Here is a 9,281-nt window from a genome sequence, read left to right as displayed (position 1 = left end):
GCCATCCAAAATGCAGACAGACATCAGTTGTACTTATCTTTGCACCTACCAACTAAATTATTTTACCCCTAGCTATATAAAATCTCCTAGCAATATCTTGAAATCTCCAACAAAAAATGCTCACATTTTCCCAAGTTTTCTTATGTTCATTGGGTGTCACTCATGTTTCCTAGGCTATATATATTATGTAAACAGCAGCTGGAAGTCAAGCTTCCAGAAGTCTAAAGTTGTCTGATTTTTAAATTATTTACCTGATCTACAACCCTCATAGCCACAGCCCCTAAGAAAAACTTAATTGGAATATTCCTTCCAAGTTAATAGATCTGCTTATGACCTAAGGAAGAATAACAAGCATTGGCTGTCAGGTACCTTCTCTAAGGACTATATAATATATGATTGGACATTTCAAATGCAAGCCTCTGTACCAGGCAGAAGCCTGGAGGTATTTACTTTGTTCTTGGTTTACCCTGTAAACAACACATGTACTAACAACTTCACACTAAGTACCTGCTTGAAACAGCTCATTCTAGTGCCTCCAATATTTCACTCACAGGGTGTTTCATCATAGAAGCTTTCATCATTTACTTTTCCATCAGACATGTATGTACTCATCCCTCTAACCCACCACTTGCTAAAAATCCTGAAGATACTAGTCTTCTTCTTCTTCTCTTGTACTCTGTACACATGCAGTGATTCAGGTAGGGCCTGAAAGTTTTCAACTTTCTCTTAGTCCTGATCCTGATGTCAATCACTATCTCCCCATCTTATGTTACTAGACATTTGAAAGTAATTTTTCCAAAGGAATTGGTGTATTGCCTACTATGACAATGATTTACTTAGCCTTCACAAAAGTTTCAGTGGAGATGCACAAATCCAGGAGCAAAGCCTCAGGGCCAGGTTTAGTCTCCTCTCACATTCAACCTCTGCCCTACAGTGGCCTCAATCAGCCCTTACCTCTAAGGCTGAGGATGCTCCATATTCTTTCTTACAACCCTAAAAGATGTCACATTGCAAATACATCTCAGCATAGCACCCTTTATGGCATATATTTGCTAAATGAGATATTAGATCTATTCAACAATATATGTAAACCCCTCTTCTTTTCCATCTTCCCATTTAGCACTTAGGTTGGCACTCTCCAAGCATTGTGTAATAATAGTAATCACTCAATAAATATGAGCTATTGTCATTATTATTCAGTCATGTCTTGAGTTCAATAACATAAACTTCATTGTCTATAATATAAGTTAGGTACATATGTTAAATATTTTGTTTAATGAGGCTCAGAAAAATTACCTTCCACAGGCATTCCATCTGCAGAGTTGAAATTTGAATCCTAGTTTGAGTGACAATAAGATTCATGTTCTTCAGCGCCATTCTTTTTTCTCTTAATACATGTTTGCATACAGAGCAAATGACCAAGTCTCAACCTGAGATATGATCACATGCTTATAAGATTATACAACTATATAAGAAACTGTATAAGATTATACAACAATATAAGAAAACATTGGTTGTGTGTTGTATATGCACAACGGAATTTGTAATGGCCACATTTAGATGGACCCATTCACTATTTTACCAAACACATCCTTGAAAGCAAAATCAGTGTGTTTCAGTTACAAAAAGAAGAAAAAAACAGAAACATTGATGCATAAAATAAAAGTCATAGTTTGTTTTATGGGACTAGATACTGCCTCACTTGCCCCCAGAAACTCTACCAGAAAGTGAAAGGAAATATAGCGATAACTCCTGCAACAACTCTTCTCTGCTATTTCTCTACCTTGGTTATTAAAAGAAAATCTCCAAGAGAATAACTAAGAACAAATATATCTTGAATTCATACCAACCTCAAGAGGATATGGGAAGCTGAGCTACAGAAGTAAATTATTATCAACACAACCTTCTTGCCTTAATATTCCAGTGGAATACATCAAATAAAAATTTTGTAGAATATTATTTTATTAGACTTCTTGAGAACTGTACTTCTATTTCTCTCTATGGCTTTTATATAGTATATCATATATATACTCACTGAGTACACACTAAACATTTTTGAAAGTATATATATATATATATGCTTTATATATATATATATATATATGCTTTATATATATATATATATATATATATATATATATATATATATGAATGAGGGAATGAATGCATCTTGGGAAATATAAGGAACATTTATTCAAAATATAAAAGGAAAAACAAGCAGGAGAGTGAATGGCTAGGTACAAAATAGTTAAGAATGATGAGTATCTTACAAACTTAATACAAACTGAAATATCTCTTCTGGGGGAGAAAAAAAACAACTCTTAACAAACAATTTTTTAAAAATATGTATTTTATTGATTTTAGAGAGAAAGGGAGGGAGAGAGAGATAGAAACATCCATGAGAGAGAAACATCATCATTTGACTGCCTCCTACATGCCCCCTACTTGGGATTAAGCCTACAACCAAGCCTGTACCCTGACCAGAAATCAAACCACTGAGCCACACCAGCCAGGCCATAAACAATTTTTTACCTACTCAATCAAAAATTGCTTCATGTTTAGTCTTAAGTTAGGAGAGCTAATTAATCAAACATTTTGGTCAAATTATTTTTGAAGAGTCTCATTACATCTCATGTTAGTAAAATTTGCCCAAGTTCATAGAGTAAGTAGGCAGAAATTTCTGAAGGCACAGTTCACTCATGTAATTCCATAGCCTACCCTCTTTCCATTATACTTTGAAAGAAAGAAAAAAAAATCTGGCATAAGGTGAAAACAAATAAATGGAAGGGTCTTACTTTGCCTGAAAAGGTTAGAACAATCTCCAAGGCAAAGGTATCATTTGAGTTAACTCTTGAAGAATGAAGAGGCCATTTTCCAAGGGTACAGGGCAGGGGAGGATATTTAATATATGCCTAGCCTCCTTTCACCAGTCTCTCAGCTTGGGGCACTGTGCTTCCCACTGCAGGACATCTGGCTTCCAACTTTACTTTTTCACTCCCACTGGGTGGAGAAGGTGATGGGCCAGAAGGATCAGAGCCAGGTTGGGTTGGCCGTCAAACATGGCAGAGCTACCAGAGCCCTCCCAGTGGTGGGTCAGGAATCAGGCTAGAGCTTTGTCTCAGGCCTAAGTGTGGAGAATTCCATCGTTCCCCTGTCTTAAGAGTTCTGCAGGCTGATGGCCTATTGTGGACTTTAGGCTAGAATGGAGTTAGCTCTCTAAGGTGGCCTCAAGGCTCCCCAGCCCAAGGTTAAGGAGGGATCCGGGGATGTAAGCAACTCCAAGGGGACCTCCCCTAAGCCCTGAACTGACCCACCTGGGGGGCCATGAAACTTGACAAGGAAAAGCTGGAGTCAAACCCAAGTAGTGAGCAAGTGAGGACATGAGAGTCCTGCAGAAAGACCTGGAGCAATTTACCAAAGTCCTGAAGAAGAGAATAACCCTGGGATATACCCAGGCTGATGTGGGGCTCAACCTTGGGGTTCTCTTTGGGAAGGTGTTCAGTCAAATGATCCTCTGCTGCTTTGAGATTCTATGGCTCAGTTTAAAGAACAATGTAAATTGTAGCCCCTGGTGCAGAAGGGGGTGGAAGACAGCTGATAATAAGGAGAATCTGCAGGAGGTAAGCAAAGCAGAGACCCCTGTGCAGGCCCAAAAAAGAAAACAAACAGGTATTGAGAACCGATCGAGGGACAACTTATAGAACATGTTCCTGCACTGTGCAAAGCACACCTTGCAGCAGATCAGCCACATCATCCAGCAGTTTGGGCTGAAGAAGGACCTGGTCTGAGTGTAGTTGGGCAATCTACACCAGAAGGGCAAAAGATCAAGCAATGACTATTCTCAATGAGAATATTTTGAGGCTTCTGGGCCTCATTTCTCAGGGGACCAGTATCCTTTCTTCTGGCATCAGGGCCCCACTTTGGTAGTCCAGGCCAATATCAGCTCTCACTTCACTAGGCTGTACTTTGTGGTCTCTTTCCCTGAGAGTGAAGCCTTTTCCTATGTTTCTGTCACCACTCTGGGCTCTCCCATGCATTCAAACTGAGATACCTGCCCTTCCCAGAAATGGGGAGAGTGAGGAAAAGAACCCTGAGAATTGTTCCAGGGCTTTGGAATTAAATTATTCCTTCACTATTATTGGAATTGGGAGCATATATGATGTGGGAGCAGGAGTTGGGGAACTGGTTGGAGGGAAGGTGAAGTTCAGTGATTCTTTTGATTTTAATCCCTACATCACTTAAAACTTTGATCTTAAATAAAGAAGGCTGGGAAACAGAAAAAATATATAAACAAATAAATAAAACAAAACATGTATTTAAATACAAATACATACATGTGTAAATGCAAGGAGCACTGACGATCTGGTGCATGCATTCAATGATATTAAAGAAACTGGTATGGCTGAAGTTTATTTTTCATGTGGAGGAGTGGCACCTCACAGGGACTAGACCACAGAGGGTTTTATAGGCTAAATAATTTAAATTCCTTAGGCAATGGGAGCCATTGAAGGGATCTGGTCAGGGAAATGAAAAGAAAAGGCAATATTTGTGTTTTGGGGATATGTGGCTTCCATGTGAAAAATGAAAAGGAGAGCAAAACTACCTAGAAACTACCTATTGGAAAAGCTCAGACAAGAGTTGAAAAGGGATTAATTTTACTTTGCAACTGAAATAATGAAAGTAATGGAGAGAAATAAACAGAATAGTGATTTGAAAAATCTCAATAGATTTAACAGGAGCTGGTGATTGATTAGATTTGGAGCCAAGATGGAGAGGGATGGAAGAATTAGGGTGAATTTTGTTTAAATTGATGTAATGGTCAGGCTGAATATTGGCATCAGCTGTCCAGACAGAGAATACACATAGAGGAACAAGTCCAGAGGTAGTGGGAGTACAATTTGTAGAGCAGAATGAAATCAGACTAAGAATCTGACTGGGTTTAAACTGCAATTTTGCCACTAAAATTTAGTCATGTTATTTAATCATCTTGAGCTGTTTCCCCCACTTGTTTGGTTTTCATCGATAACATCTAATTAGAGCACTCACATCACAGTATTGCACAGCATAGTTAAAAAGTTTAAGTGAGAACATGTCTTTCATGATTTTGGGAAAATGGCTGGCTGGATAATTTAGTATATATATATATATATATATATATATATATATATATAAACTTATTGGGGGATTGAGGTTCCAGTAACGCACCTAGGCAGAGAAGTATGTTAAAATCAGATCACTCGGCTCCAAGCATATATGGCATTCCTAGAGACCCTAAAATAGTATAAACTCAAGACTCTTTGATTTGTTCCCAAATAGTTTTTTATTTGAAGTAAAATATATTTCTCTGACTAAAATAATATAAAATTGTCAGAGAAAATTGGAAACAAAGAAAAATACAAAGAAAATTATTGAAATTACAAAAATGTTTACCCCATATAATCACTTTTATTTTGGTGTATTTCCTCCTGTTTTTTCTTTTATTCTATTCAAGGATATTCTACTCTCCTGATATTTATCTGTATACTGGTGAAAAAATCATACTGTTACAATACATTTTATATATTAATATCTTATAGTAGAAGTTTATTATTTATTATTTCTCAATTTTAAACTTTTCTTGGGATAGAGAAAAATGGTGGCAGAGTGAATGCAAGCTACATAGACCATTTCCTAGGACCAAAGTGGAATTACAACTAAAATAAAGACAAGTTATTAGGAAAAAAACCACTAAAGAGCAGCTGGAGAGAACCCTTATAACCAGGGATGTAAAGAGGACCCCAAATCGAGACTGGTAGAAGCTGTGACAATGTGAGAGGACTGGCTGAGTGTCCACCAGCAGCAGCTGAAGACTGTCTTGGTTGTGAGGAGATTCCTCAGGGAAATTGGGTGTTAAAACTCCAGGCCAGCTCCCCAGTACAGAGTAGTGGAACAGGGAAAGGCACCCACATAACACTTGGCCGAGAAAAGCACCAGAGCAGAGGTTTTGTCTGACAGGGAGAGGTACAGGGAACACTGGCACTTTCCTGAAAGATAGGTGCACTAAATCACAGCTATAGCCACTCACATCAGACTCCAGGAGAGGGAGGGTGGACTGGACTGGAGCTGTGTGTAGAGAGTCAGAGGCTCATGGCACTGAGGAGAGAGCCATCAGGAATTATATGCTGAATTACTCCCTCATATAACAGTAGCCATATTACTCAAAGAGCCCCTTCCCAGAGCCCTTGGGAGAAGCAACTGCCTGTCTCTCAGGAATTTAACACTACCCAGTATGAGAAGTGCAACCTGAGGCTCATTAAAAGCTACAGATTACCATCCAGCAAGGAGCCAGAAGAAAGCCACTGAAATATTTGAAATTTGGATCTGGCTCTTTGTGTTGAGGGTCGTGGCTCTGAGGATTGAGCTGTGAAGGCTGAGGCCTGAGTTCTTAGGCAGAGCACCCCCCCATGATGGCTTCAATGGCCATCTCTGTCAAGTAGGCCCATCAGAGTGCTTTTATCCTGGTGGGAGAAGCAACTACCCCTCCCTTGGAAATTTAACACCATCCTGTGGCTCTGGGGACTGAGCTGTGAAGGCAAAGTCCTGAATCCTTGTGATAACCTACAGACCACACTGCACAAACCACTTTCTCATCAAAGCAACTTTATCCAAGGGGAAAGCAATTACCCCACCTGCTGAAAATACTCTTACCAATCTGAAAGGTTTTTCATGAACCAGAAGGCTACAACCTAAGGCTCATTGAGTATCTGAGACTAATAGCTTGAAGGAATAAAGCTCTGGAATAATTGAATCTTTGCTTGGCCTGTGACTCTACCCAGGAAGGTAAAAATAGACAATTGGTATTTAATATGGGCCCTTTCATACTCATCCAAACCCAGTAAAGGGAGCCACAATCAGTGGAACACCGATACGCACAGGAAAAATTTGGCAGGCTAAAAAACCCACGAAGACAGCCAATATGGTGAAACAAATAAACAAATCCCAAATGAAAAAACAAGAGAATTCTACAGAAGGAATAAGTTAACTGGAATTAAGCAAGTTATCAGAGGTAGAGTTCAGAATAATGATTATGAGGAAGCTCAACATTATGAGTGAAGATATAGAAAAAAATAAAAATCAACCAATTGGGAATGAAAAATCACCAAGCAGAAATAAAGAATGATATAGCAGAAATAAAGAACAGATTACAAACAATAACCAACAAATAAGAGTTAGCCAAAGATTGGTTCAGCAAATTAGAAGACACGGTAGAAAAAATCAGTCAATCAGAGAACCAAAAGAAAAAAAAAGTTAAAAAACAAGGGTCAGTTTACGAGAACTCTGGAACAATAGGAGTTCCAGAAGGAGAAGAAAATGAGCAAGGATTAGGGAAGATATTGGAAGAAATAGTGACAGAAGATTTCCTAACTTGGTGAAGAAAAAAGGCATACAAATTCAGGAAGCTCAGAGAGACCCAATTAAGAAGAACCCAAGAGGCCTACATCATGACACATCATAATAAAAATGCCAAAATTTAAAGACAAAGAGAAAATCCTAAAGGCAGCAAGAGAAAATCAATAGGTTACCTAGAAAAGGAGCTGCCGTAAGGCTTTCAGCTGACTTCTCAACAGAAACACTACTGGCCAGAAAGGAATGGCATGAAGTATTCAAGATAATGAAAAACAAGGATCTGAATCCAAGACTACTCTATTCAGCAAGGCTAACATTCAAAAAAGAAGATAAATGAATAGCTTCCCAGGCAAAAAAAGGCTAAGGAAATATATTACCACTAAACCATCATTACGAGAAATGTACAAAGGAATGCTATAATAATCAGAAGAAATAGGGAGAGAAACACAACCATAATAAATAAAATGGCAATAAATAAGTACAGTGATACCTCGGTTCTCGATCATAATTCGTTCCAGGAGGACGGTCGAGAACCAAATTGTTCGAGAACCGAAGCAATGAAACCCAATAGGAAATAATGGAAACTGGATTAATTCGTTCCAAGCCCCAGAAAATGCCTATTTACTGGCCTAATTTGTATATAATATGTAGAAAAACATAAGTCTCAACAAGAAATAAAAGTGTACAGTATGTCTAAGGGTTAAATTCAGTGTAAAGCGTGACTCTCTCCACAAAGCGTGACTCTCTCCACAAAGCGTGACTCTCTCTCTGCACTCACACTGATGACGCAAGCAAGGCGCGCTGGGCCGAATGAACGCCATTTGGCTCAACTCGGCTCATCTCGGAAGTTCGAGTTCCAAATATTTGTTCGGATTCCAAGACAAAAGTTTCTCGAATCTCCTGGTCGAATACCGATTTGGTCGAAATCCGAGGCGTTCGAGAACCGAGGTATCACTGGTACATATCAATTACAATCTTAAATACAAAAAGATTAAATCTTCCAATCAAAAGACACAGTGTAGCTGATTGGATAAGAAAGCATGATTCATATATATGTTGTTTACAAGAGACCAAACTCACAACAAAAAACTCACATAGGCTGAAAGTGAAGGGGTGGAAAAATTTTTTCCAAGCAAATAGAAAGAAAGAAAAGCAGGAATAGCAATACTCATAACTTATGAAATAGACTTCAAAATGAAGGCCATAACTGAAGACAAAGAATGCCACTACATAATAATGGAATAACCTTGGTAAACATATGTGTGCCCAATATAGGAGCACCAATATATATTTAAAATATTTGGAAGATTTCAAAGGAGAAATCAACAGCAATACAATAATGGCAGTGAACTTCGATATCCTGCTGACATCATTGGATAGATCCTCTAGACAAAAAGTTAATGAGGAAACAGAGACTCTAAATGATGCAATAGTTCAAATTGATTTAATTGAGTTACATCCCAAACTTTTAGAGTTTATATTCTTCTCAAATGTACAAAGGATCCCTTTTATTTTTTCCTGCTGTCTGATTGCTGTGGTTAATACTTCCAGTACTATGTTGAATAAGAGTGGCAAAAGTGGGCTGCCTTACCTTATTCCTGCCCTGTTACGTATGATGTTGGCTGTAGGTCTTTTATCTATGGCCTTTATTGTTTCGAGATATGATCCCTCTATTCCCACATTTCTGAGCATTTTATCAGAAATAGGTGCTGGATTTTGTCCAATGCTTTTTCAGCGTCTATTGATATGATCATATAATTTTTATCTTTCATTTTGTTTATGTGGTGTATCACATTTATTGATTTGCGAATATTGTACCAGCCTTGCATCCCTTTGATGAATCCTACTTGGTCAGGGTGAATATTTTATTTAATGTATTGTTGGATTTGATTTGC

At 38.2% G+C, this 9,281-nt stretch overlaps 1 pseudogene; it reads left to right on the top strand.

The window, feature by feature from the left end:
- Positions 1-3,532: 3,532 nt before the first annotated feature.
- LOC118635358 lies at positions 3,533-4,046 on the top strand (annotated as a pseudogene).
- The last annotated feature ends 5,235 nt before the right edge of the window (positions 4,047-9,281 follow it).

Source organism: Molossus molossus, unplaced genomic scaffold (assembly GCF_014108415.1).
Source record: "Molossus molossus isolate mMolMol1 unplaced genomic scaffold, mMolMol1.p scaffold_m16_p_2, whole genome shotgun sequence".
Classification (NCBI taxonomy): domain Eukaryota; kingdom Metazoa; phylum Chordata; class Mammalia; order Chiroptera; family Molossidae; genus Molossus; species Molossus molossus.
The sequence above is the reverse complement of the archived record's forward strand: the minus strand, read 5'-3'. Positions and strand labels throughout refer to the sequence as shown.